General features: G+C 39.6%; 1 long non-coding RNA gene across 3 annotated transcripts in view; it reads right to left on the bottom strand.

Moving 5' to 3' along the window:
* Window positions 1-24874, bottom strand: part of LOC148403984 (uncharacterized) — a 29106-nt gene extending 4232 nt beyond the window's left edge. Inside the window, exons 1-5 of one of the 3 annotated variants that reach the window (XR_015857269.1) lie at window positions 24745-24874; window positions 24057-24119; window positions 23907-23960; window positions 14907-15039; window positions 2605-13958 (exon numbers count right to left, since the gene is read on the bottom strand). This is a non-coding gene — a long non-coding RNA (uncharacterized LOC148403984). Of the gene's footprint in view, window positions 1-2604; window positions 15040-23906; window positions 23961-24056; window positions 24120-24744 lie in introns of those variants that run through there. The other 2 variants (XR_015857268.1, XR_015857266.1) reach the window with 2 other exon arrangements.
* Window positions 24875-24921: the final 47 nt, after the last annotated feature.

Raw genomic sequence — 24921 nt, 5'->3', positions numbered from 1 at the left:
TTAAAGTCCTTGTAAAGTGAAATCAGATATGGTGGTATTTGATTAACTGTTAAAAAAATAATGGGCTGTGGTTAGACAAATTCTGCAGACAGACCCACAGAGCTTGAGAGCGGAGACAACAGCTTGATTTTCCATGATTTTGAAGCTCATTTTAGATTTAGTGGAACCTTAGTTGAAAAAAGAATGTTTTACGAGCAAACGACCTTACAGTACTGGTATTTGAGAGTAGGACCACAGAGCAAATTAAATTCATCAGCTGAGGTTGCATTACTTGTAAATTTAGCAGTTTAGTCAAGTCAACTCAATTTTATTTATATGGCCCTTAATCACGAACATGTCTCAAAGGACTTCCCATGGCCACAGTTGACAGTTATTCTCAATTATTATTATTTATAACATGCAGCACAAAAATCAGAAATAAAAAGAAAGTCTACTACTTTAATAACGGCATGTATTGCTAGTCCAAAAAGGACCAGGATGAAGTTAAACTTGGGGTTGTTAACGACCCTCTTCCGCGCTGTGACATTTTTACTTTCATCTTGACAGGGACATTAAAGTGTGACCATCTTACAAAGCTCATAAATGTCTAAACCGTCTTACTTGAACTTTCACTTCCAACATGCTTCCACACAGCATGAAAAATGTACAGAAGAACACAATTCAACGATTGAATCCACTCGAAAACATAAAAACACACAAATAGAAGCATCTGTTCACTTGAGGACCAAATTTGATAAGTGCTTGAGGAATCTCAAATGATCTGCCGATTTGTCTTTTGTGGGTTATTTGTTGCAGCTCAAAGACAACAGTTATGAAGTTAGCAGTGTCACTTTCAAAACAAGTGTAGTCACGCAGATTTTAAGATTTAAAAAAAAAAAAAAAGTTCTTGTTAAGGTTTTCATAAAGCAAAACAATTAGGATGAGCACCTTTTACATTTCACTGTGCGATATCTAGCAGACACACAAAGGAGATTGACATCACAGTCAAACGTAAGCGAGGAGGAGGAAAAAAAAATTGGTAAACCTCATTTTGGAAGAAGGAGACGTCGTTTATCTTAATCTTCTTTGCCTGCGTGGGTTTGTTCTTGGCCCTCATCTTGACATTTTCCGTTTGAAATTAACGCCTGCCTATGGCGCGAGACAACACTTTTTTTTTTTTTAAAAGTACATTTTGATTAGCTTTGCCCATTCAAACAGCTTCAATCGTGCTCTCCTGCAACCTCCATTACTTATTGGAACCATGCCGGAAAAGTCACTTATATCACTCTACTTGAAAAATGTTCTCATCTTAAATGAGATGAATTTAGTAACAATTTATATTCATGCATGGAGGTGGTTGGGTACAGGCAAAACAAAAGAATCATTCGTCTTTGATTGGGTTGTACTTAGCCAGTTATTGCCAGGCAGTATTCTGAAAAATAAAAACAACTTATAATGACTGGGGTAACGGGTTTCTGTTTCATTGTTGAAACATGAACGGAGGCTGGGGACGACGCTTTGTGGTCACGGGTGTGCAGTAAATATCCAACTGATTAACATTCACTTATATTGATGTCTCCATCGTTTGTATCTATCAAACACGCTCACATCTCCCTTAGCGTATGCATTTGATGTGATGCATGACAAATAGAAGCATAAATTCAATGCGTCCGCAAGGGGAGATCAAGTTTTCATCTCGTAAAAGCAGATGCAACCTGGCATTAAAAGGCTCTGTTGAAGGAAACGACTTTACTCAAAGAGAATGCAGCTTTGTTCCAAGTCACCAGTCAGCAGGCAGAAATCCCCAAAGTTAAAATCCATCGAGGAAAACAGGAAGGATTTAAAGCATCTTCCCGTGATGGCTTTCATTAACGCAAAAATGCAAATGGAACAGATGGAGGAATAAAAAAATGAAACCCCAGACATTAAAAACCACGTTCACCAGCATGCTCATGAACAACGAAAGGAGTTTTTTCCTTTTCAGTTTACAGTGTGTACGTAACGTGTTTGTGTGTGCATTAAGCTAATGCCGTACCCTGAGATGACTTTGGAATTTAATATTTGGCCAAGTAATAAGAGATTTTGGGGACAGTCACAATACTCAATGTGGTTAAATGAAAAACTCTAAATAAAAGGTGGATATACTGAGTGTATCTTTTTAAAAAGCAGTAACATTGGATCTCATCGATTATACGGGCGTACCTAAAAAAGTATCCAGCTGGTCTGTGTGTCGCCGACGCTGAGAAAGCATTTCCATGGCAACTAAGCTAATTGGCTGTGACCCTGCCGTGACATCCCGCCTGTCAGGCGCGAAGCAAGGAGGCAAGCCGCTGACCCTAGACACCCGTGTCATGGTCGCTTCAGGACGCTTTTCAAGTGCAAAGTGTCTTCCTCAGGTGAACTCGCTCGTGCGAACACTGGTGCCACGCGACAAAGAAAAACATGCTTTCAGTTGACTGCTGTTGGATTTTGTCCACAATTTAGGGAGCGCGTTATCTGCGCCTCACGGCAAAAGCCTTTGCCAATCACCTGTTATTCAATTTACTCACTGCGTGCTCGTTTGATTTCTTCAGATTTAGGAAAATGCAAAGACACTGAAGCAGAAATTAGACTTAGACAGCTTGGTTGAGTTCAATCACAATTCTTGTTCAAAAAGCTCTGTTTTCAGGAAAGTGCAATACAGCGCTGGGCCCTTCAAGAGCGGAAAGTCTCCATTCAGAAAAGGGCAAAGTCCAAGGTTGTTAGATCAGTTTTATATTCAGTAGCACATTGTGGGCCGGGATTGATGGGCGATGAGTCTTCGGGGTGGGGCAAGTTCGAAGGAGAGTCTGCTTCCATGCGAGTGGTGCTGGTTATGGGCGATTCGGTGTGTTGGTGGGGGCTGTTGGTGTGTGTGTGTGGAGGGGGTTGTTGTCTTCCATCCCGTATCTCGGCCTTGGCGATCATCTTTGGCCGAGTTCTCGGGTGGCTCCTTCTGGCACCAGCTGGTTTTATCTCCACGTGACCTTCCTGTGAACATTCTCCTCCAATCTCGGACATACACTGTCGTACCGCATTCAACCGTATCTTTTTCTTTGTGAGGCCAAGATATTTCCCTCTGTGCAGAACGTTCAGTAGTAATCAAAAACTGGCGTCTAGCATTAGTCAAAACATAAGATACAATCAAGTACTGAACGGTCAAGACGACTGCGGCCGTGTCCATGATTCAGAGAAAAAACATCAGGCATGCATTCCACAGTTCCTTAAGGGTCATTAAGGTATTTAGGCAATATATCAAAAGTCATTTGTTATTTCAAAGTCCTCAGAAATATATATATCAGATCATAAAGTTATAAAAACCTTTCTCATCACCACTTATCAAAAATGTCTAGTTATGTCTTCTTTATTGATTTGGTGTGTAGGTATAATTATATGCTTCAAATGTTTCTTTTATTTATTTAATATGTGAATATACTTGTCTGCTTATGTACTTTATTCAATGAGGTTTGAGCATATCTGTTTTTGTAGCGAGGCAGGACTTTTTGTATTTCGACCTCATTCCTTCACTCCCTCTGTTGACCTCAGTTTTACTGAGGTCACCAAAATCGTTGATGCCACCAGGGTCCCTCTGTTGGCACACCACGTCCCTCTGTGGAGCCGCTACAAGTCCCTCTGTGGGGCCGCCAATGAGTGAGAAAAATAAATATAGATAAAATTCATACCCAGACATTTGTAAAAGATGGAGAGTGGAAAGGCAATTGGCCTAGACGACATTCCAGTGACAGCATGGAACTATCAAGGAGAGATGGCAGGGGAGATTCTTAAAAAGCGAGAAGTTCCCCGGAAAGGTGTTGACTTCTATTTCTTAATTCAGACCACGGCGATGCGCAGAACTGTAGTAGCTACAGAGGTGTTGTTATGTTTATTAAGCAAAGCATGAAGTTATCGGAAAGAATGTTAGAAGCGAGGCTTGGAAATCTACTAGCCAAAATAATGGAGAGTGTGGCAGAGACAAAGATAGGACATGCAGATGGTTGGTGGCACAGAAAGATATGGAAACGATCGCTCTGCAGTCGCGGCCCCTAACAGGAGCAGCCGAAAGAAGTGGAAGATGAGAAAGAAAATGTGAAAGAGAAATACATAAACAAATAACGAATTACATACGTAAAACAAATAACGAAATACATACATACATATATAGTACATACATATAGACAGACAGACATCGAACAATTGCCCATTCGGCCACTCAGCCCTTCAGTCAGTCACTCAATGAATCACTCAATCAATAAACCAACCAATCAATCAATCAACCACCCAATCAATCAATCAATCAATCAATCACACAGGTGTTAACTAATTTGTAATTGTATTGCAAGCAATTCAAACTCTAATGGAATATGATGATGTCCATATCTGTTTTATCAAATTCTAATCCTACTTTACCTTTGTATAAGGCACAGGTGTCAAACTCAAGACCTGGGGGCCAGATGCAGCCCGACACATGATTTTATGCGGCCCCCGAAGACAAATTGTGCTTTTTATTCATGAGTCATTACTCGAATTGCAAATTGTCTTCACTTTTAATAATATTTTATTTTTAAATATTAGACCAGTTTTTATTTGTCTGATTTGAAAGCGAGTTACTTGTCAGTTTGTTTTGTAGCTTTTACTCTATATAATATGAGGTGCTCACACATTTATTTGGGTATGACAGTCATACCGGTCCTCCGAAAGAAGCTATGACTACACTGCGGCCCGTGAACAAATGAGTTTGACCCCCCTGGTACAAGGGATAGCCTTCTCATTGATCAATCACGTATCTTAAATCATGCTTTTCCTCCTTTGAAGCGACTATGTACTTCAAACCCAAACGGCACCATTTTATAGGGAAAAAACTTGTTGAATCTATTTGTTTTCGACATAATACTACCGCAATCATCTTAAATTTGTTCAGTTTATCAATCCCTTCCATTGTTTATCCTGCAATCACGTGAATAATGTGTTATTCAAACTTTAACGTTCATAATCCACCTGTTCCCAATTTGTTTGGAGTCTGTATGTTATTGTTCTAATTTTTTACATTTAATACTCTCCCACCTATTTGATCCTATCTTGTGAAGGTCTACAGTTTATTATGAGCTATTTTGAAACTCTTCACACTTGTTACCAGGCTTTGGCTCCATCTCATGATGTTGTCTCCCATTCACTTCATTTCTGCCGAGCTGCTTCTTCTCCTCCGTCCAGCATGTTGAAGACTTAAAAACCATCAAATCTGAAAACACTTAAAATCTCACAATTCCCCCCTTTGTTTTTTTTTTTTATTATTTTTCTACCTCCCCCTTTTGACACATTCTAAAAAATGTGTCACAATGGTTAAAAAGTAAAAATAACAATATCCATGGTGACATACCCATCGCCAGCTGGACTTCGGTGTACCTCCAGATGCCATCCTAGCCTGGAATCACCAATTCTCAGTCCCTGAAACTCGACTGGCAGCATCTCCCATGGCTGTATGAACAAAAGCCACCACCCACCTGTAGCTGTGCATGCAGCTCTCCGTACAATAAACATCCATAATACCAAAAAATAAAATTCATAATGATAAAAATAATCCACACATGGGCGCATGTCAAACGCATGAAATAGAAAATTGGAGCCTGCCGAGCCTGTCATGAAACCGATCACATTTACAAACTCGTTATGAAAAGTAAGGGGTTAGTTGTTAATGCATGTTCACAGACATGACACAAAATTCTCCAAGACTGCAGTTGACAACCTGCAAAGTAAAGCAAGTTTAACAAATAAAGCACAATCTGCTCCCTGGGTTGCTGTTAGAGGCTGCAATACAATTAGGTAAAACATCAAAACAAAGCAAGTCATCACAAATTCCGTCACATACATTTCGTCACACTGTCAGGTAAGTCCAGAGTTGTTGTCATACACTGTCTTGGCTCAGAGTCTTGATTGTCAATGCTGGTATAGTCACGTCTGGTCATAATCTTGAAATGGGCCTTCTCCATTGAAGTCTTTTGTTGTCAATGGTGCCCCAGAGTAATCCTAAACCCATATTTAGTCCAAAATGAGCCCTGATCAATCTTGCTTTTTTCAAATCTGTAGTATCTTTATATTTTTCAGGTGAGAGGAATGTTATCCTCTGCTGTGATCACATCACCCCAACCTTAAATCATGTTAACCATTCACAATACACAAACCCCATCCCAAGTACAGACTTGACATTCATACAGCATGACAGACAAACTGTCATCCCACAACACACACATAAAACATACAATATTAAATTGTAAAAAGAACCCTCCCTATGCAAAATTTTCTCCTCAATTAAAATTTCCCTTTTTTATTTTAAATCCAAAATTAATATCTAATTGTCTGGTCTCCTGTCCTCACATCGTTTGCCAATATGCATAATACTGGAACATGATTTAACTCCCCATTTAGTTTGCTCACATCTCACACTTAGACTATTTGACACTTTGTGTTGAGCTGTAACTTCAATATTTCCACCTTCTCATATTTCTTCCACTAAACAGTTCCATTTTGCTTTCAGTTTAAATTCATCCCTCCAAATAACTACCTCTGGCAAAAAACCAAAAATTTTTAGAGCACTCCCTTTTACTGTCACCTTGTTCCTTCATTCATCTCCTCACAAGCATTACTGACCCTCCTAAGAAATAATGATACTGAAAATAATGTTTAAAAAATATACACAGCTTCCTCCTGCCACTTACACTATAACCTTGGATTATCGTTCTCATTTTTGTTGATGCCAATTCTTAGAATTAAAAAGAAAGACTTACTCTTGATAATTGAGTGACGCTATATCACAAATTTTGAAAACCTTCTTCCATGTTCCCCCTTTGTTCCTATCAAAACCAATTAGAAATATTTTTGCTGTCATGATCATCATTGTGGCCCTCACACTTATTGTTCTTGTATTTTAAATTGGCAATTTTTGTACATTTGGAGCCCTTTGAGACTTGCTTGTGGGATATATAAATAAATTTGAATTGCCTTGACTTTATTATTATTCAACTTCTTCTGCATTCCTCTTCCTTTTATTTTAATCTTAACTACTTCCACATAATTCATCTGATTTACTCCATTACACTTTTAACCTCCGAGATTCAAATTCAAATTTCACATCCTCACTTCCAACATTGCGGTAAAATTTTGCAAAGTTTCATTTTTTTTTCCCTTCTAATTTCTTCTAGTTTTCCTTTTTTCTTCTTTTTTTTTTTTTTTCCACTGACTCAACTCATTTCAATTTTTTTTTTTTTTTTTTAACTGTTCATCTTATGCCTACCTATTCCAAAACTTCCCACTCCCCAAATTTCAAATTTTCAACTTTAAAATTCACGCCCAATTTAACAAAATTCTTTCTAAATTTTTATCAATTTTCTAGCCAATTCATCACGTTCCAAATTTAAACATAACCTTGTAGCTTTCCCCGAATTTTTATTCAGCCTCTTCGCTTTCACACGCAATTTCTACAGAAATGAATAATTCTAGTTATTATTGTTAATCATCTGTGGCCCTCGTAAGGACAAGCCACACCAGTAATGGATGGATGGATGGATTGTTAATCCTAACCCCAAATGCCGATCATAAATTGCCATTTAAATCAATTGTCGCAAGGGTCATGTCAATGTATTTGTTATTTAAAGCCCTACTGTATTACTATTTTGCCGACTATCCAGAATTCCAACTTTCTTATGGCCCCTCACCCATTCAAGCTGAAATATGCATCCTATAAGTCAGTCGCAGTTGATGTGTAATTAAATTCTGTTGTTTTGATAAAGGTCAATTAAGTTTAGCAATTCAGCCTTCTGTTGCCCGAATCCAAATTTTCACTGGTCCAATTATAAAATTTCATTATTTCAGTTAGATTAATTATGTCTTCGAAATGCTAAGTTACATATAAAAATTTATGATTCAAAAGATTTAATTTCTATTGATCAATGTCCACCTTGCAAAGTTTCTGATCACGCGGTTGTGTAATTTGTCAGTGCATCTTCACTGTCCCTATCTATGTATTTTATTTTTTTTTATCCCCGTTTCAGTGTCAATAAGCAGCCTTATTATTCCCACTTTTATCAAAACTCCTCAGTTATGTCTGCCCCAGCACCCAAACACACTTCCATCCCTTTTGTCCCACACTCCACCAACTTTGTAATGCTTCAGCAGTCTTTAGCAATGTGTCCAGTTTGACTTCATGTGACTCGTGCAAGTCTTTAGCAGCCTCTCCTCTTAGATTCTCATGATGATGATTCAGGGCTGGACCGTCCGCCATTCTCAAATGCGTCCATCTTGTCTTTGTTCTTTCAGTCCATTTTCTTTTTGATCTGCAACTGTGTGTATTCCACCAACTATATGGTTCTTGTCCTGTGAAGAGCTGTGCTTGCCCCCTTCAAGCATGATAATAGTTCCTGTTGTTCTCCCAAAGGTCAAAGGTGTCTCATGACCAGGGACAGTCCTCTGTTGATTTTGAGGCAGCCAGTAGAGTACAAGGACTCAGTTCAGGACTTGTGCCATGCGCGAGGGCAGAACACACTGGGACACAAATTTCACAAAACTATCTTCGTGTTATCAGTCTTCATGTGTAGTATTTGTTCCTTACACCCCAAATCTTCCCATTAACATATTGTATCCTATCAGTTGCGCACACACATCATCTTACTATCAAGCCGCCCTTATCAAAAGCTTTTTTTTTTTTTTTTTTCGAGTAATCCATCCACCCTACCCATTAACACGGCTAAAATCCTCGTTCCAGTGTTTATCAGCAAATAAAGTTCCGAAATCCTTTGTAATAAACTGTAATGTAATTTAACAATCTACCAACATGGTTGTATATGCGGTGAATGTTATTGTTCAATCTATAGGTCATACAGCGCCTGTGTTCCAACTATGACACTCCTCCTTGGTTTACCATCTCATAAGTTATTGTTGTCAGCAGCGCTAAATGATAGTGCTTGAAAGTGAATGTCTTATCGCCCAATTTAAAACACATGCCGCATTTGAGCGAGTATTTATTCATTTATTTGCCATCCTCATGTTAGCTGGCATGTGTCAGAATTAAAATGTAATTTTGCTTTTAATTTTAAGTCTTTCAAAATTGCTTTATCCTTACTGCACCGAGATAAACTGTCAAATATATCTTTAAAAACAAACAAAAACAATCTATGCTCTGCACAGACTCTTAAAAGTGGCACCCAAATGCCAGATTACAAATCAAACCTCCTCCTTCACTCTCACATTTTTGATAAAACAGTCTACTTATCTAGACACTGTCATCACATACGAAATAATGGCCTGCAAATTAAATATAATGTCGTTGCTCTGGTCCCTCAAAACATGTAACTAGGATTTGGACAATTATTAACCCCCATCAATTGATCAATTTTCTCCTCACTAAATTCCTAGCCTGTTAATCTATCTGCATAAAGAAGACATTTACAATGCAGGGGATAAGAGAATAACAAGGAACACCTTAACAATAAACACAAGGAAAACCTAACAATAAACAAAATAAACCCAAACCACAATCAAAACCAAATAAACTCGGCCCATGACCTATGTAGACCAACACAGTACTCCAAATATTTCCCCATTAAAAATTTAAGCCTTTTTGTGTAGAGCACCATTGATTTCTAATCATTGACCTAATTTTATCCTTAATTTAATCCCAATCACGAATGCCCCCTACTTACTTTACTTGGTGTTCTTTTAATAAAAAGTGCCCCCTTGCAATGTCGTTTTTATTTGTTGTTTTTAACTCTAAGTGATTCAAATCTTTGACTTATCCTTACATGTGTCCTTGTATAGTCTTATGTCATAACCAATCAATAATTCCCCCTAAATTTAAAATCTGCAATCATAATTTAATTTTATCCAATTCTACAATGTATGTTCTCTCTTACTCTCACATTTTTATGAGGGCTGGGCACTCTCCTCGTTGGACGAGTTTCTGACCACAACCCTCAGATTATTCTATCATTTCTAATTTTTACATTTAACAATGCAAATCTGATTAACCATTGTCTAGCACACCGTTTCCGTGCACCAATTTAACGCAATTCCATCCTTTATAACGAACTGATACACAAAGACAAACATACACATAAACAAACACACGGGCCCACAACATAGACATGACAATCTTCCCAGTTGATAACAAGGGTGGGGGGGGCAACTGAAGTGCGGAGAGCCTCGCCATCACCACGTCGCACAATGTAACCCCCCACCTCTGTCCAAAAGGTGCATTTGTGCCCACCTGACCGTTTGGCCCAAACTTTAGAGCTGCACCCTTTTGAAAACAAAAATGGTTACAGTTTAACCCCACCACACAATGGGATATAACCTTCATGCTAATTAAATATACATTCTTTATCAAATTCTTGTTAAGCCATTTTTTCTGACTCCAACTCTCATGCAAAATCAAAATAAAATCAACAATTTTATACAAATCAACTTATTGTTCTTCATGAACCACAAATCATCACTTCCATCCCATGAACAGCACCACAACTAATCACTCACTTCTTCAGCTGCGCCGCTGTCCCATCTGACAGCCAAGCCTGCTTTCCACACAATATCATCATAGACACACTTCAACAATTATGTAGCGACCTGGTTAACCCAGTTACCCTTCGCCCTAGACAACAATATAAGTCTCTAAGGTCGCACTATTGAAGTCGCCAGGCATCCGTCCTGCTATATCAGCGATGCCTTCACCATTTTTTTTTTCTTTTTTTTTTTTTTCTTTTTTTTTAATTATATTTTTTTTTCACGAGTCCCTGACTCGTATTGGTGGCCTGGCCGATCCAATCGACCCCGACCTTAGGCAACAGTATAAGTTCCTAAGTGTCTACTATTGAGGCCACTCAGGTGCCCATATGCTAGTCACTGGCATCCCACAAGTTCCAGCGGTGTGAGCGCCCTTTGCTGATCAGACAAAGTCCTCACCACCTTTCTCTTAATTCACCACGACTCGGACATCCCAGATGTCCCTCGCCTTAGACAGCCCTATAATGTTCTAAGGTCACACTATTGGAGTCGCTCGGCATCCGTACTGCTATATCAGCGACGCCTTCACCTGTTTTTGTATTTTTAATTTTTTCCACAAATCACTTTTACCAAATTCCACACAAACACACACTTCTATACAACCACCATTCCTGAACACAGAGCTGAAATTATTAATTTTTGTATTCCGCTTTCACTCCACAATATTGCTGAACTGGGAGAGAGAAAAAAAAAAGTTTCCCCCTTACCTTTTGTGCCGATCGGACTGCAATACTGTTGAGCAAGAGCGGAGAAGGAAGAATCCTTTGTGGAGCATGCACTTTCCCTTCTGAAGAAATCACGTCGGATGGTCACCATTTGTTGGATTTTGTCCACAATTTAGGGAGCGCGTTATCTGCGCCTCACGGCAAAAGCCTTTGCCAATCACCTGTTATTCAATTTACTCACTGCGTGCTCGTTTGATTTCTTCAGATTTAGGAAAATGCAAAGACACTGAAGCAGAAATTAGACTTAGACAGCTTGGTTGAGTTCAATCACAATTCTTGTTCAAAAAGCTCTGTTTTCAGGAAAGTGCAATACAGCGCTGGGCCCTTCAAGAGCGGAAAGTCTCCATTCAGAAAAGGGCAAAGTCCAAGGTTGTTAGATCAGTTTTATATTCAGTAGCACATTGTGGGCCGGGATTGATGGGCGATGAGTCTTCGGGGTGGGGCAAGTTCGAAGGAGAGTCTGCTTCCATGCGAGTGGTGCTGGTTATGGGCGATTCGGTGTGTTGGTGGGGGCTGTTGGTGTGTGTGTGTGGAGGGGGTTGTTGTCTTCCATCCCGTATCTCGGCCTTGGCGATCATCTTTGGCCGAGTTCTCGGGTGGCTCCTTCTGGCACCAGCTGGTTTTATCTCCACGTGACCTTCCTGTGAACATTCTCCTCCAATCTCGGACATACACTGTCGTACCGCATTCAACCGTATCTTTTTCTTTGTGAGGCCAAGATATTTCCCTCTGTGCAGAACGTTCAGTAGTAATCAAAAACTGGCGTCTAGCATTAGTCAAAACATAAGATACAATCAAGTACTGAACGGTCAAGACGACTGCGGCCGTGTCCATGATTCAGAGAAAAAACATCAGGCATGCATTCCACAGTTCCTTAAGGGTCATTAAGGTATTTAGGCAATATATCAAAAGTCATTTGTTATTTCAAAGTCCTCAGAAATATATATATCAGATCATAAAGTTATAAAAACCTTTCTCATCACCACTTATCAAAAATGTCTAGTTATGTCTTCTTTATTGATTTGGTGTGTAGGTATAATTATATGCTTCAAATGTTTCTTTTATTTATTTAATATGTGAATATACTTGTCTGCTTATGTACTTTATTCAATGAGGTTTGAGCATATCTGTTTTTGTAGCGAGGCAGGACTTTTTGTATTTCGACCTCATTCCTTCACTGCCAACAAAAAGCGCAACTCACGTGGACTCGTTTCAGCATAATTTCAATGTGATATGCGCGTCTCCAAACATTTTGCCCATCAATTTTTTTCAGATGACGAAACTATTACAGTTCATGTACTAATGGCACCAATGTATAGTGACAGGCAAAACGGTTAAAATGCTCGTATAAGAAACCTTTATTATTACAAGATCATCATTATCATTATTCACTATTGCTATATTTGACATTAGTTTGGCGTTGATTATTCAAATGGGAAATTGGTGCTTTGGCTCAATAAAGGTTAGAAAGCACCTGTTTTCACTATCAGGAAATGCCAGACTATATCGACTTTCACGAACAGCAAACAAACAAAAAAAAAAAATCTCACTTGCTAGAACGGGTCTCAGAGGCAAAGTGTGCTTCCTTCAAGCTGTCACTCCGAGTCAAGGTTAACATTGGCACATTAAACAAACAGAGTATTACACATTGTTAAATAAACACAGGCATGTTCAACCAATGAAAATCTGCTATCTTAATGCTTAATGCATATGTAGAACGCAAAAAGTGATGAAAAAACACTCTTACTGCAGCTTAATAGGAGCACTTGAAAAATGCTTTGACAGTCAAGTAATGTACATTTAGTTATGACCTTGGTCACAGAATGAATATAACTTGACTGTCAAGGTTTCACTTTATGTGTTGCGACTGGCCAATATACTTGAAGAAAAAAAAAGCGAACTGTATGTAAAAAGAAACTGCAGAAGCGTGGAACGCCCAATGTGGAAAACATATTTTTGAATGGGCTGCCATTCCAATATGATTGGTAAAGTCCTTCAGATATATTGTCAAACTCATAGCATCATGGGGAAATTGCTGGTTTTGCATTTAGACAACGTTTTACCAATACATTCAAATGACTTTACCAGTAGGTTCAAACAACTTTGTCACGAGATTTGAACAATTTTACAGTACGTTCAGTCGACTTTGTAGTAGGTTAAAAAAAAAGTTGACTCGACATTGGCAGGCTCATGCTTCTGTAAAAAACAGACTAACGTTTCTGCTTACAAAAGCATTGTTGAGGTTATTCCGCTTGACTAAATGTCTCGAAAAGCAACGAAAAGGACTGCAGGCTTTTTTGTATTAGGAAGCCTTTTAGTCACTTGTGCTTGATCATTTGCTTGGCTAGCTGGTTTCTTATCCAGAGAAAGCAGAGGAGTCAAAGCGGTGTGCCTCCATGCTGGTCTGCACGGCGTTAATGCAAACTGTCAGCTGTCTGCTTCACTGAAGACGCAGTAAAAGGCAAACGGGCCTGCGGGCGTCGGGGTCTTTCCTAACCTTTTCTCAGGAAACAAACGCCTCCTTAGCTGATGTGCGCTTTGATGCCAGCTTTAGCCTTTGGAAAATGTCACCCCTAATTACCAGGGAAATCCATCTGCGCCCACCGCCACCAGCAGGAACTCCCTGTTCTTGACTATCACGCTCAAGAGGCCGCTCACATTCTAAGTGAGACAACCTCGGCGAGACTTCAACTACCAAATGAGAGAGATTGCGGCTAATGAGAGAAGATGCTAACATAGCATTTAACATCTTCACTCAGTGCAACATCTTGTCAAACACAAACAGATGATTCACATACACGACACCAGTCACAGAAGATTCAAATCAAAGATATTTGTTTTCAAAACAAACGACTTCTGGCTGTGAAAGCGAGCAACCCAACGGGAATTCAAACATAAGGACTCAAATGCACTACACACCATTTATAACCTCCCCCCAAGAAATGCCCTTGTCTTTCATATTAGTCCTCGCCCCACCTACAATTAAAATCAAGGCAATGATACCTATATTGCAGTCATTTGAATTAAAAGATTTTTTTCCATAATTTATGGGTGCATCTAATTAAAATGTTATAAAGACTTTCTTCATAATTCAGTTTTAAAAAAAACATGCACCCACACATCCCTTAATTACATCACGGTTATTTTAACACACAAAGTATTTCATAAAATCATATTTGCTCACAGCCACTCTGTCAAATTTCCATGCACATTCTCAAAAGGTCTCAAGAAGTCAGGTCTAAAGTGACAAAGGAAGTTTTCTATTTTTCTCAGAATCAGCCATTTTTGTCTGAATCAACCATTTTGGGTTTTTTTACATTTGCATAATGAAATGGATTCCTGCGGTCCTTAAAGAATGAATTTGATGGAGAGATTTTGTCTGATCACCATAGTTAAAATATGTAAAATATATCTGCGAATAGTGTTTGTTCAGGTTATTGTGTGGGAGAAAGCAAGGCATTATTTTTTGATAGTCATCTCAAGCGTGACAAAAAAAGCCGTCCCTTCAAAACGACAATAACTGTGTTTGTGATCGTGCGCCAAACATCAGATGCATTGCACCGGCTCGACTGGTGCTCTGGTTACAATGCACATTTCTCCTCATGCAATTTCTAACCATAAGGCTATCACACTATTTACCTGCATGTGAAATAAGTTGCTGATGCGGTTTAAGAAAACAAAAGGCTCCGTTGAACGACTTCTCACAGTGTGTGCCTCCCCACTGGGACCTGTTACCGAGTCACATGCCGAGAACACTGCTGCACCATTAAATCTGCAAAACAAGTGGAGGTATTCTTAGCTATTAAAAAAGGCAAAGTAAATCCTCGTCCTGTATTCTTGACTTCACCACGCTCCATTAACTTTATATGTGGAGTGGCTATATAGATGAAGCCCATCGAGCCCATGGAATTACATCTCATCTCGTGACCTCGGCCGCGATGCTGAGGATTTGCATTCCGTGGACTCGTGAAACATGCGAGTAAAATATTCTCGCAGCCCCGATATAAATATATGATGTCTGCACGAACACGCTGGTTGAAAAGAGCATCAATAAAGGGCACAAGGCGAGGGTGTTTGCACTTTATTTATACTCTGTTCACGAGCAGAAGCGGTAAGGTCGGGTTTTGACATTGTGAACAGTTTATCGTCACCTCTAGAAATAAAACAATGAGAAAAAAAAACCGCAGAGCCTTTTTTGTTAGGAGCTAAATTCACGACTGGCAACCAACAGCGAACAAATGTGTCATTCACGACTGGCAACCAACAGCGAACAAATGTGTCATCCCTGGCACGACTGCTTGAAATTGTCAATCAACTTCCCACTGAACTGACAATTAGCGGCTAATGCACGTTGGCTGATTTTGGAAAGGTGCGCGGGAGAGGAGCGAATCCTAATGAATGACTTTGCAACCTTAAACTGGTAGGCTTCGCTTCAGACACGCACAGACCTTCATTTCTGCTTATAGCTTTTTATTGCAGACGTTTACGTCATGCAGCTCAAGATGGATGTTGTCCATTGGAGCCGAGTCAATTTCAACTTGAAGGCTTTGTTTCGTCATATTTGGCAATTTAGTGTCATCCATGTGTCTGGTGGACCTGATTCAAAGTTGGTTGCGGGTAGACATATACTCTCAAGGATTAACTGCCTTTTCAGGCAAGTTCTCGAGTTCTTTTTTTGTGGATCTACCAATGATTTTGTTCCCGAGTTGAACTGGCTTTGGGCGGCGAATTTTCAAGCAGTGATGTGTGTTTAATGGTGTCTTGGAACCTCAGCACCATGACCCACCTACACGCAAAACTGTAATTCGTTCTCGCTGAAGTAAACTCTAAAATGGCTTCTTCGAACTAAAATGGGAGACATCAAGTGTGTCTACACCCATAGCTTCTTTTGTTGCATGATAGTCGTGCCCACCTAATTCTATATTTTTGTTAAACTGACTTTGGGGGACGAATTTTCTACTTTTCTACTTTCTGTTTTTCGCAAGTGGAACCCACTTTGAAGTACTGAAGCTGCCACAATCAATTTGTTGTAATGGAGTGAAATCTGGTGCGGCTGTTGAGACAAATAACATCTTAAGCAAAGACTATTTTTAATGCATTAGCGTGTCAACCAAACAAGTGGGCCAGCGAGATCGTAAAGACAAAGGCTCTGACAGGCCCAATGAACATTTGAATTGGTTCGAAAAATCACTGGTGAGGACTACAAAATGTCAGCGGGAGGCGAAACAGGCCTGCAGTCATTTGTATTGATCAAGCGCCACGATCTGCTCCCACGCATATCCAATTACGTTGTGTTCTGCTGTCTGCACTAGACGCCTCAAATCAAGCGGGTTAGTCTTTTAATAAAGAGAATGGAAAAAACAAATGCACTGTTATTCGACTGCTATTTGACTTCAGACTTATCAATGACCCTCAGAGGCCTCCCCCTTGGCCAAGCAACAATGGAGCCATATATATATATATATATATATATATATATATATATATATATATATATATATATATATATATATTCCAATTTGGTCATATTGGAATAGAAAGCATTTGTTTCAGCTGAGAGTAGATTGTGTGTGATTAAATGAACGCCATTGTCCTCCGTTCTCTTCAACGTTCATTCAAAATTGGACGACGCTACTGGGCGACGGCTTCCCAGGACACACATTTTGACAAAGAAAAACGAGTCAATTAAAACGCGGCTGCTTGCCGCTTTGTAAGACTGTTAATATGTACTGACCTTTAATTCTTTGCTGGGTTAAGTGAATATTTGTTGGAAAGGGATACGGAGTCAGAGAGTCATGACAGGGCTCTGCATGATTACAGTTGAAAATACGCGGCGTGGTCATGACACAAAGGGATACCAGTTGGACATGGAATAATTTTTTTTTCCGAAGACCTCTCAATAGCGTTGATGTTATTACAGTCTGACTAATGACATCTGGTGTATTCAAGGAACCATTAAGTGAGTACTTGTGGCATTCACTTATAATAATATTTCTTTTTAGAAAGTCCTTACCGAGAACCTTAATTGACAGTAGTTAATTGATTTTGAGCTCATTATTAGGTCGAAGGTAGATTTTGATAGCACATTCAAGGAAAAAACATGTTTTTCACTCATTACATCCTCACATCAGAGTATATTGACTGATCAGTCAGCGATCTGAGGTGCGACACAAATGGATTTGCTGCCAACTGAGTTTGAAACGGTTATACATAGTATGTGGTCACTAAATAGGAAGTGGCATGACATTTTTTTTCAGAGCTGAAAAACAATCATAATGCTACTTGGAGGTTTGACTTGACATGCTTTGTTGCTAATTGATTTTAAAAGCACTACTACTGGTAGCTAAATAAACAAGTGGCGGTTTTAAGATTTTATTTACTTATTCGTCGATGAATTATAGTAAAGCATTAAAGACTAGGGAAGCATTAGTGTGATTATGAACTTGAGACAGTAAGGGTTGCTAACAAAAAATAAAAAGACAAAGAATTTGACTTCAAACCGTAGTTAAGAAAACTGAAGGTATGTCTTAATATGGACAGTACTGCAGATCCGTCAAATACATGATTTTGTGCCTCATTTGCTTTTTGACAAGATCGTGATACAGTTTTGGGAGTAAAGCAAGGAGCTTTATTTACAGTCTATAGCACTTCATACACAAAGTAAACAAAATAATCTTACCAGAATCACTAAAGGAATATAAATATTAACAGAAAATATTAAAAACATTACAAATCAGGTAAAGTCGGACGACTAACAATAATCAGGCCAACTGGAGATAAAAGGATTCTACTGGTTTGCTTGGAGGAGTCTGGAGCTGTGTCTCAACCAATACAAGACAGTTTCAGGGAGTGATCTGATATGAAGGACACAACAGCATATTGGGCCTTGCTGGCAAGATGATCAAGTTGCATCACTGAAGCTCAGCTTCTTTTGGGCATATTTCATATTTATGAAACCAAGTCATAATACGAAAACAAAAAGCAGAGGGACGTAGGCTACTGCGAGACCGACGGTGTTTTGCCCACGATGCTTATCTTTACGAGCACATTATTACGACGTACAAAGGCAGCAGCAGCAGTCGCTGATTCATCTGGCCCAGAAGAAACAGTCAATTAGTAAGTGCTAACCTGGTGGCGGATATGGAGGGGCGATAAAGAATTGAATGGCTCCATAAATTTCATATGCTGACACAGACGCAAATCGGATGACTAAATGGAGACAGTCGGGAAAAATGTGTGCGACATTGTTAGCAAGATTTGCATGATTAGCTTATTACCGCTAATAATGGCTGGTCCACTAATAGACGCCACAATTAGTCTCCACGTGCATCATCCTCTCAAGACAAATAAATGCCTCCCTCAAATAAACCTGAGGCAGCCGTAATGACCTCGAGGAAACGTACAATGCCAACAATGCTTCTGTTACGTGCAACAAAAATGACGCTTTAGCTTAAAGTTCACAGTTTGCTTCACGTTAAGTGCACTAAACAACATGCTTCAACTGTTAACAAAAAAATTGTCAAAATTATATTATAAATGTCTAGTTTTATTTTAAACTCCATTTTCACTTCACCGGAGTTGTATTCCTGCTAAAAGTGTTTAATATTCCCAAAACGTGTTAATAGAGGCCACCCATCATCTGTGCTGATCGGTAATGAAAGTCCCCAGCCACTATTTTGGTGTGTAACTATTACATTGCCGCTCATCTCCATAACCGTACCAATAATGATTACTCGACCATGAAGAAGCCATGATGATAGTCATAAAAATAACGACATATTTAGCATCTCTTATTACAAGTATGGTTTAGTGCCTTTTGTTTTCTGTGTAAATGAAAATAAGGAATCTGTCCAGGCTAACTAGATACGAAGTGAGTTTGGGAAGCAGGTTATTGTAGAAACACAAAGGAATTGAACCCTGAGATGAGGGGAAGCCTGGAATTCCGAGTCAGACTTTTTAAACCTACTACTCATGCCTGTTGGCAGGACAGGCAACTTAATTTTCTACGGCGTTAATCCTACCGAAACAACTCTCTTATGTACTGAAAGTGAAAGCAGTGTTTTTAGCATTGATAGTTCATGCATGAAGTATATGACTGCAGCATTTGAAACTTGTTTTTACAGATGATGGATTTCAAGCGGAAGGATCAATTTTGTTGCTTGCTATATATACGGTGAATTTCTGTGAATCCTCGAGGGTGGGTTTTTAATTATTCAGTGTTTCGTCATGTGTTAGGACTCATCACGTCTGGGGATGTGAAAAAATAAAATAAAAAGACAGCAGCTGCTCATAAGTGATGTGATGGATTTCACAGTTTAGAACAGCTGGAAATTAACACGGTGAGGCTGTTGCACAAGTTTAAAGAGAAGTTCGCCATTGTAAAATGAAGTAAAACTACTTGAGCAATACACATGTGCAGTTCATACTTTGAATCAAAACCTTTGTGAATACCCCAGAAATATAATTAATGGCCCACCAAAAAGGCTTATAATTGCCTATAGATGCCACAACATGACTTTTCTGCAAAATGGCGCTTTAACCTGACTAAATAAAGCTCCTCAATTCAAGTTAAAGTAGTTAATTGTCGGCAGGATACCAGCAAAAATAGAAAATCCAAGGTCACCATAGCAACAATTTATAGACTACTGTCGGTTATTTAAAAAAAAAAAAAATCACAATATCTCATATGGTTATTGTTGCTTTAATTGAACAAACACGTAATGTGAATAAAATACTTTATTATTATCATTTATTTTTACCACAATGAATATTTATGACATAAGGTCTTCCGAGCAAAAGAAGAGTTTAGAAAAAGTTTTTCCCATTATGCAAACAGTTATGATGTATTGTTTGCCCTTGCACTGGAAGGCATTAAAGAAATTAATGGCACCAAGGAGGAGAAAAATAATGAGCTCGACAAAATGTGTTGTAGTGTAGATGAATGCAAATGATGCTTTAATACCTGGCTTGGTTTAATATGTAAATAAATCTCACTGTATGTAAATGTTACCTACCTTTCTGACTTTAAACACAATTATTTTGCAAACTGTTTTGCAATACGTTTCATTCCACTTTGTAGAGCTGCTCTTAGAATAGAATTTCTGATATACAAAGTGTTTTGGAAAAGGTCCAGGACTGGTCTCACGAAAGACATTTTTCAAAGGTGAACTACATAAAACGATTTCCCCCCTACAAAGTGGGCCAGAAAATCAACCGCTGTGTCTACAATCAGATGCTCTGGCAGGAAAATTTGTGGTTACCTGTTTCATTAAAAATGTTTACTAAATTTTCAAATAATTTAGGCCAAATGCCTAAACAAAATGGCTTTTTATATTCTTTTTTCATGCAGCTCCATAGTTAATTTCATTTTTATGAATATATGATTTTAACCATGGGTGCGAGACTTCACTGTACTCTTTTATGGTGGCAAAAAATTTTTTATATAGTATTTTCTCAAAAAAGGAAAAAATGAAGAGCAAATGTGGAGTAATTCCTGTCAGAAAGTGGTCATCCACTGTTAGCACATGCAAATGTCGAGTTGATTTTTCCTGAGTGAGTGTGGTTCTGATTGGGTCCTGCCCTCGGGCGCCGTCGTATATCTCTACCTCGGGGGCGTGTGTGAAAATATTCGCACCGAGAGCGGCCGGAGGGAAATCCTGCGGAATGATTTCTGAAGCGGCGGCCGCAAGCCAATGAAAGCCTCTGCCTTCTCATTGACATTCAGCGTGGATTCATTTAGCCGTGCTTTCATCACGGGAGTGCCTCGCAAGGCTTTGAGAGCAGATAAAAAAACAATGGGGGGAAATGAAGTGAGATGCTGCGCGTGCACGCGCGTGGCTGATGAGGTGATAATTCCCTAGCAGGGGGCTTCTATGAGGGTATTAAAAAAGAGAGCATGTTATTCCCATGAATCTTGCGTCATGTTTGAAAAGATGCCAACGGTGTTAGTACATTTGGAACTTGGTGTGGCTCCCTTTAATTATCGACTTGAAACTGTTATAAAGGCTGCACAACTGTCGGTACTGCAAGTAACTAATTTCATTTGAACACTGCCTGCGTGGTCCACTTTAATCGTGAGGGATATTTTGAGAAAAAAAATCTTCAAAATGAATTCTTCCACTTAATGTTCATTCTCTATACTAATTTTATGCCATCCTTGAATGGTTAAAAAAAAAGAAGAAATGGTTATCTTGTTTGCTGTAAATCTTGACCTTTTGAACTTTAGACTAACTTCTGCGAAAGCCCCTTTGAGAGTTCAAGTCAATCGACTTGTTGCTTTTAATGCGAGGGAATCCATCTCAATCTCTGACAAGATGCGGACAGAGCGGCCATCAGCGGCTTAAACGTTTAATTGGTAACAATGCAAACCTTTGGAAGGTGGAGAGCGGCAGGACGTATTTCAAAGACAACTTAGAATGAACCAAGCTCTTATGTGAGGAAAGAAGAAAAAAAAGACAGCAAATTAACAATTTTGGAGCCAATCTGTGAGAAAGCAGTGGGGAAACTTATCCACACATCGAGCCTAATTAGTTTCCCGAAACCATAAAAAAACATGTCAGAGGATAATTAGTGCAAATCTAGCACGCAGGCCTTTGCACGCTGTCCCAATCCCATAAACACCAGGAGCGATATATCATGTTGTGCCAATAATCAAAAAAATAGGTCATGAAAAATGATTAAAGTTATTTAAACATGACATAAAAAAAATAGGCTGTTCTCGGAACTCCCTCCAGGTTAAATCAAGTTTATTTATATGGCCCTTATTAGTGCCATGGTTTGAACGGCAAATTCTTTTAGGACAACCAATTACCGATTTTGCATGAAATGCAAAAAATCTTCCAAATCTATCAGGCTGATCAGATCTGTGTAAAATCTCCTTTTCATTGTGTTGACAAAAGACAAAATATCAAAGCTGAAAACACGTCAGTGGTGTCCTCTAAAAGTACAGCGTCAGCCCATGGCTGCCAACTAAATTGTTCCTATTGGGATTGTTCAAACAGTTGAAGCCCCATCTGCCTCACACCGTGAGTATGCGCCCGCGAGGGTAATTAGACAACGGGCCAAAGTCGAGCGTCCCCCTCAAGGCCACCGCCGTCTGCGGCGTGCTGATAACATTGACATGGCGTCCTCCCGCTCGACGCCGGAGACAATGGCGGGAGCACCTGGGGTTGGCCAGGGAGACCATGGTGATGGGTGAAGAGAAGGGGTGACCTTCCTCAATCCCCAAGTGTGGGCCACGTCAACGGATGCCGCTTTGACAATCACGTGACGTTAAGCTTGGTGGTTTTTCAGTCAGCTTGAGCCCATCTCAGCTGACTTTGGCCAAGCGGAGTGGGGTGCGCTCTGGATTGGTCGCCAGTCAATCACTGGGCAGAGACGGACAAATCTTTTGCACTCACATTCAGACCCTACACACAATTTAGACCAGGGATGGGCAAATTGCATGTCGGAGAGGGACACCATTTTCCGTCAGTGCTGTGGTGGGCACATAGGACCACGCACAACACGACATGGATGACGGAAATGCTATATGGACAAAGTACGCGTGCAAAGCAAGGCCCCGTTATATTACAATTCTCAATGCACGTATAAAAGCTCCAACCTTCAACAACAAAGGTTTTGAAGAGTCATGTGATATTTTTTTCCCTCACTTTAAGGGGCTCACACATCAAAATATTATCATTTAATGATGGCACCAAACAGCTGAACAATAAACCAACATTAAAATAAAGTAACATGAGGATTACCCAGTTTTTTTAGGACGGCTACACTACTCTTTGTTAATTGTGCTTTTAAGACAAAGAATAAAGTAACAACATTTTGAGTGGTTTATATGCTTGTTTTGATTCTGGAATTTGTTCAAAAGTCACAAAATGAAGATGCGTGTTTTTCAGGGACAGCAATTAAATGTTTCAGCTGCAGATCAGAAGTGGAATGAGGTGGAGAGTATATTGCCAGGCCGGGACTTTGAAGAACCAACTCTCACAGACATCACCTAATGATGTGATCGCCACGCGGCGTAACACACATCGTCTGGACTTTTTAGATTCCTTCATTTCCTTCCATGAAACTTGAACTTTCCTTATAGCTGGTGAACCCTGTACGTATTTTCTTCTGCTGAACTTTCCACCTCTTTCTCTTCTTCCAGCGCGCCTCCTGCTAATGAGGCCCAACTGCTCTCCTTCATCCAGCGAACCCTTCAGACATACATCGAATCAGCGCCACGGGGGGAAGCTGTCAGTGAGTCCAAGTCGAGTTAAACCCAAGAAAACGCGAACGCTTAATGCGAGAACTAACGGACTCCATCACACACACATATGTGCACGCACACACACACGTGTACTGAGCTCTTTCATGAAGGTCTTAAATTGAATAAGAAACAAAAAAGCTGATGATTAAGGACGTTAAATGTTCATTAAGCTCCAAGATGCTCTTAATTACATTTTCATGTGCTATGTATTTGCCCTGACAAAAAAAAAAAAAACACAAAATGAGGCATGGGATCAGAGGGGGTGTTCTCCTTCCCAATCCATTCCAACCCATCCCACCCAACCCTGCTCACCCACCCCGTAGTTCTATTCTCATAGTTTGAAATAATGATTCTCCATTTAGTTCAAATAATATCTGATGAGTGTTTACCTTTAGTTTCACAGGCGCCATCTGTCTGGGCTCCTTGTCTGGGGATCCAACAACCTATAGCAGCACAACAAACAATGCTTTGAAAAAATGGCCCAGAAAAAGAAAAAAAAAAACACTCACAATATCCAGAAAATGGCCTCTCTGACTCACATGATGAATATTTGTTTATCCAACATGTTGGTGGTTGATATCAGGGGGACTCTTGATGTGAACCTTCAATAAACAGAAGGAAACAGGACTCAACGACCAACATGGCACTGTGTGACATCATGAGAAAACGACACAATACAGATGCTGGTTATCAACATAGCATGGGAAGGTTGAGAAAAGTCGAACCCTGCCACAGTATGGCTTGTGGTAGTTTTTTCGAACAGTTTTTGGGGAAAATTGTTGGGTGCAAATTATGCAATGGACACCAGAAGGGGGCCTAAACATTTACATTACGCACAGCCCGCCACCCGTTGATAAGCGCCACCTTTACATTAAGCAGTTTCGTGGGGGATGGCGCCCTCTAGAGGCCAACCATATGACACCATATCTCCTCTAATTGGCCAGGACGTGGAAATATTTGTGTTTGTTTGCTCATCCATCCCGACTTCACTCGCACTAATCAATCCGGGACACAAGGCACAAAGTGCGTTTAATCATAATGGACAAAAGTGTCAGAGTTCACAGTAACGGCTATTTGCTCTGCACACAAAGTGAACTCAAAGAGACATTCGACAATGCATTTCCACACTTTAAAACATTTCCCGACCAGGTGTTTTAAAACGCCAGTGGCTCTCCAATACCCCATAAATCAGGATTTATAGAAAGGTTTATCCATAATATTTCTTACCATGGTGATTTATCTTATTTTCCGTTCTACTGGGATGACTGCTTTGTTTTCCACAAAACTCGCCGTCGAACTTGCTTCTCTAATTGCTGACCATTTCCTCATTCAAGTCAGCGCATGCGCAGTAAGAAAATATAAGAGTCCATTGCATTAGAAGGGAAGGGAGCAGAATTTGCATTT

Source organism: Syngnathus floridae, chromosome 1 (genome assembly GCF_059516105.1).
Source record: "Syngnathus floridae isolate MCC-2025c chromosome 1, RoL_Sflo_1.0, whole genome shotgun sequence".
Taxonomy (NCBI): domain Eukaryota; kingdom Metazoa; phylum Chordata; class Actinopteri; order Syngnathiformes; family Syngnathidae; genus Syngnathus; species Syngnathus floridae.
This window is presented reverse-complemented; position numbering and strand designations above follow the sequence as displayed.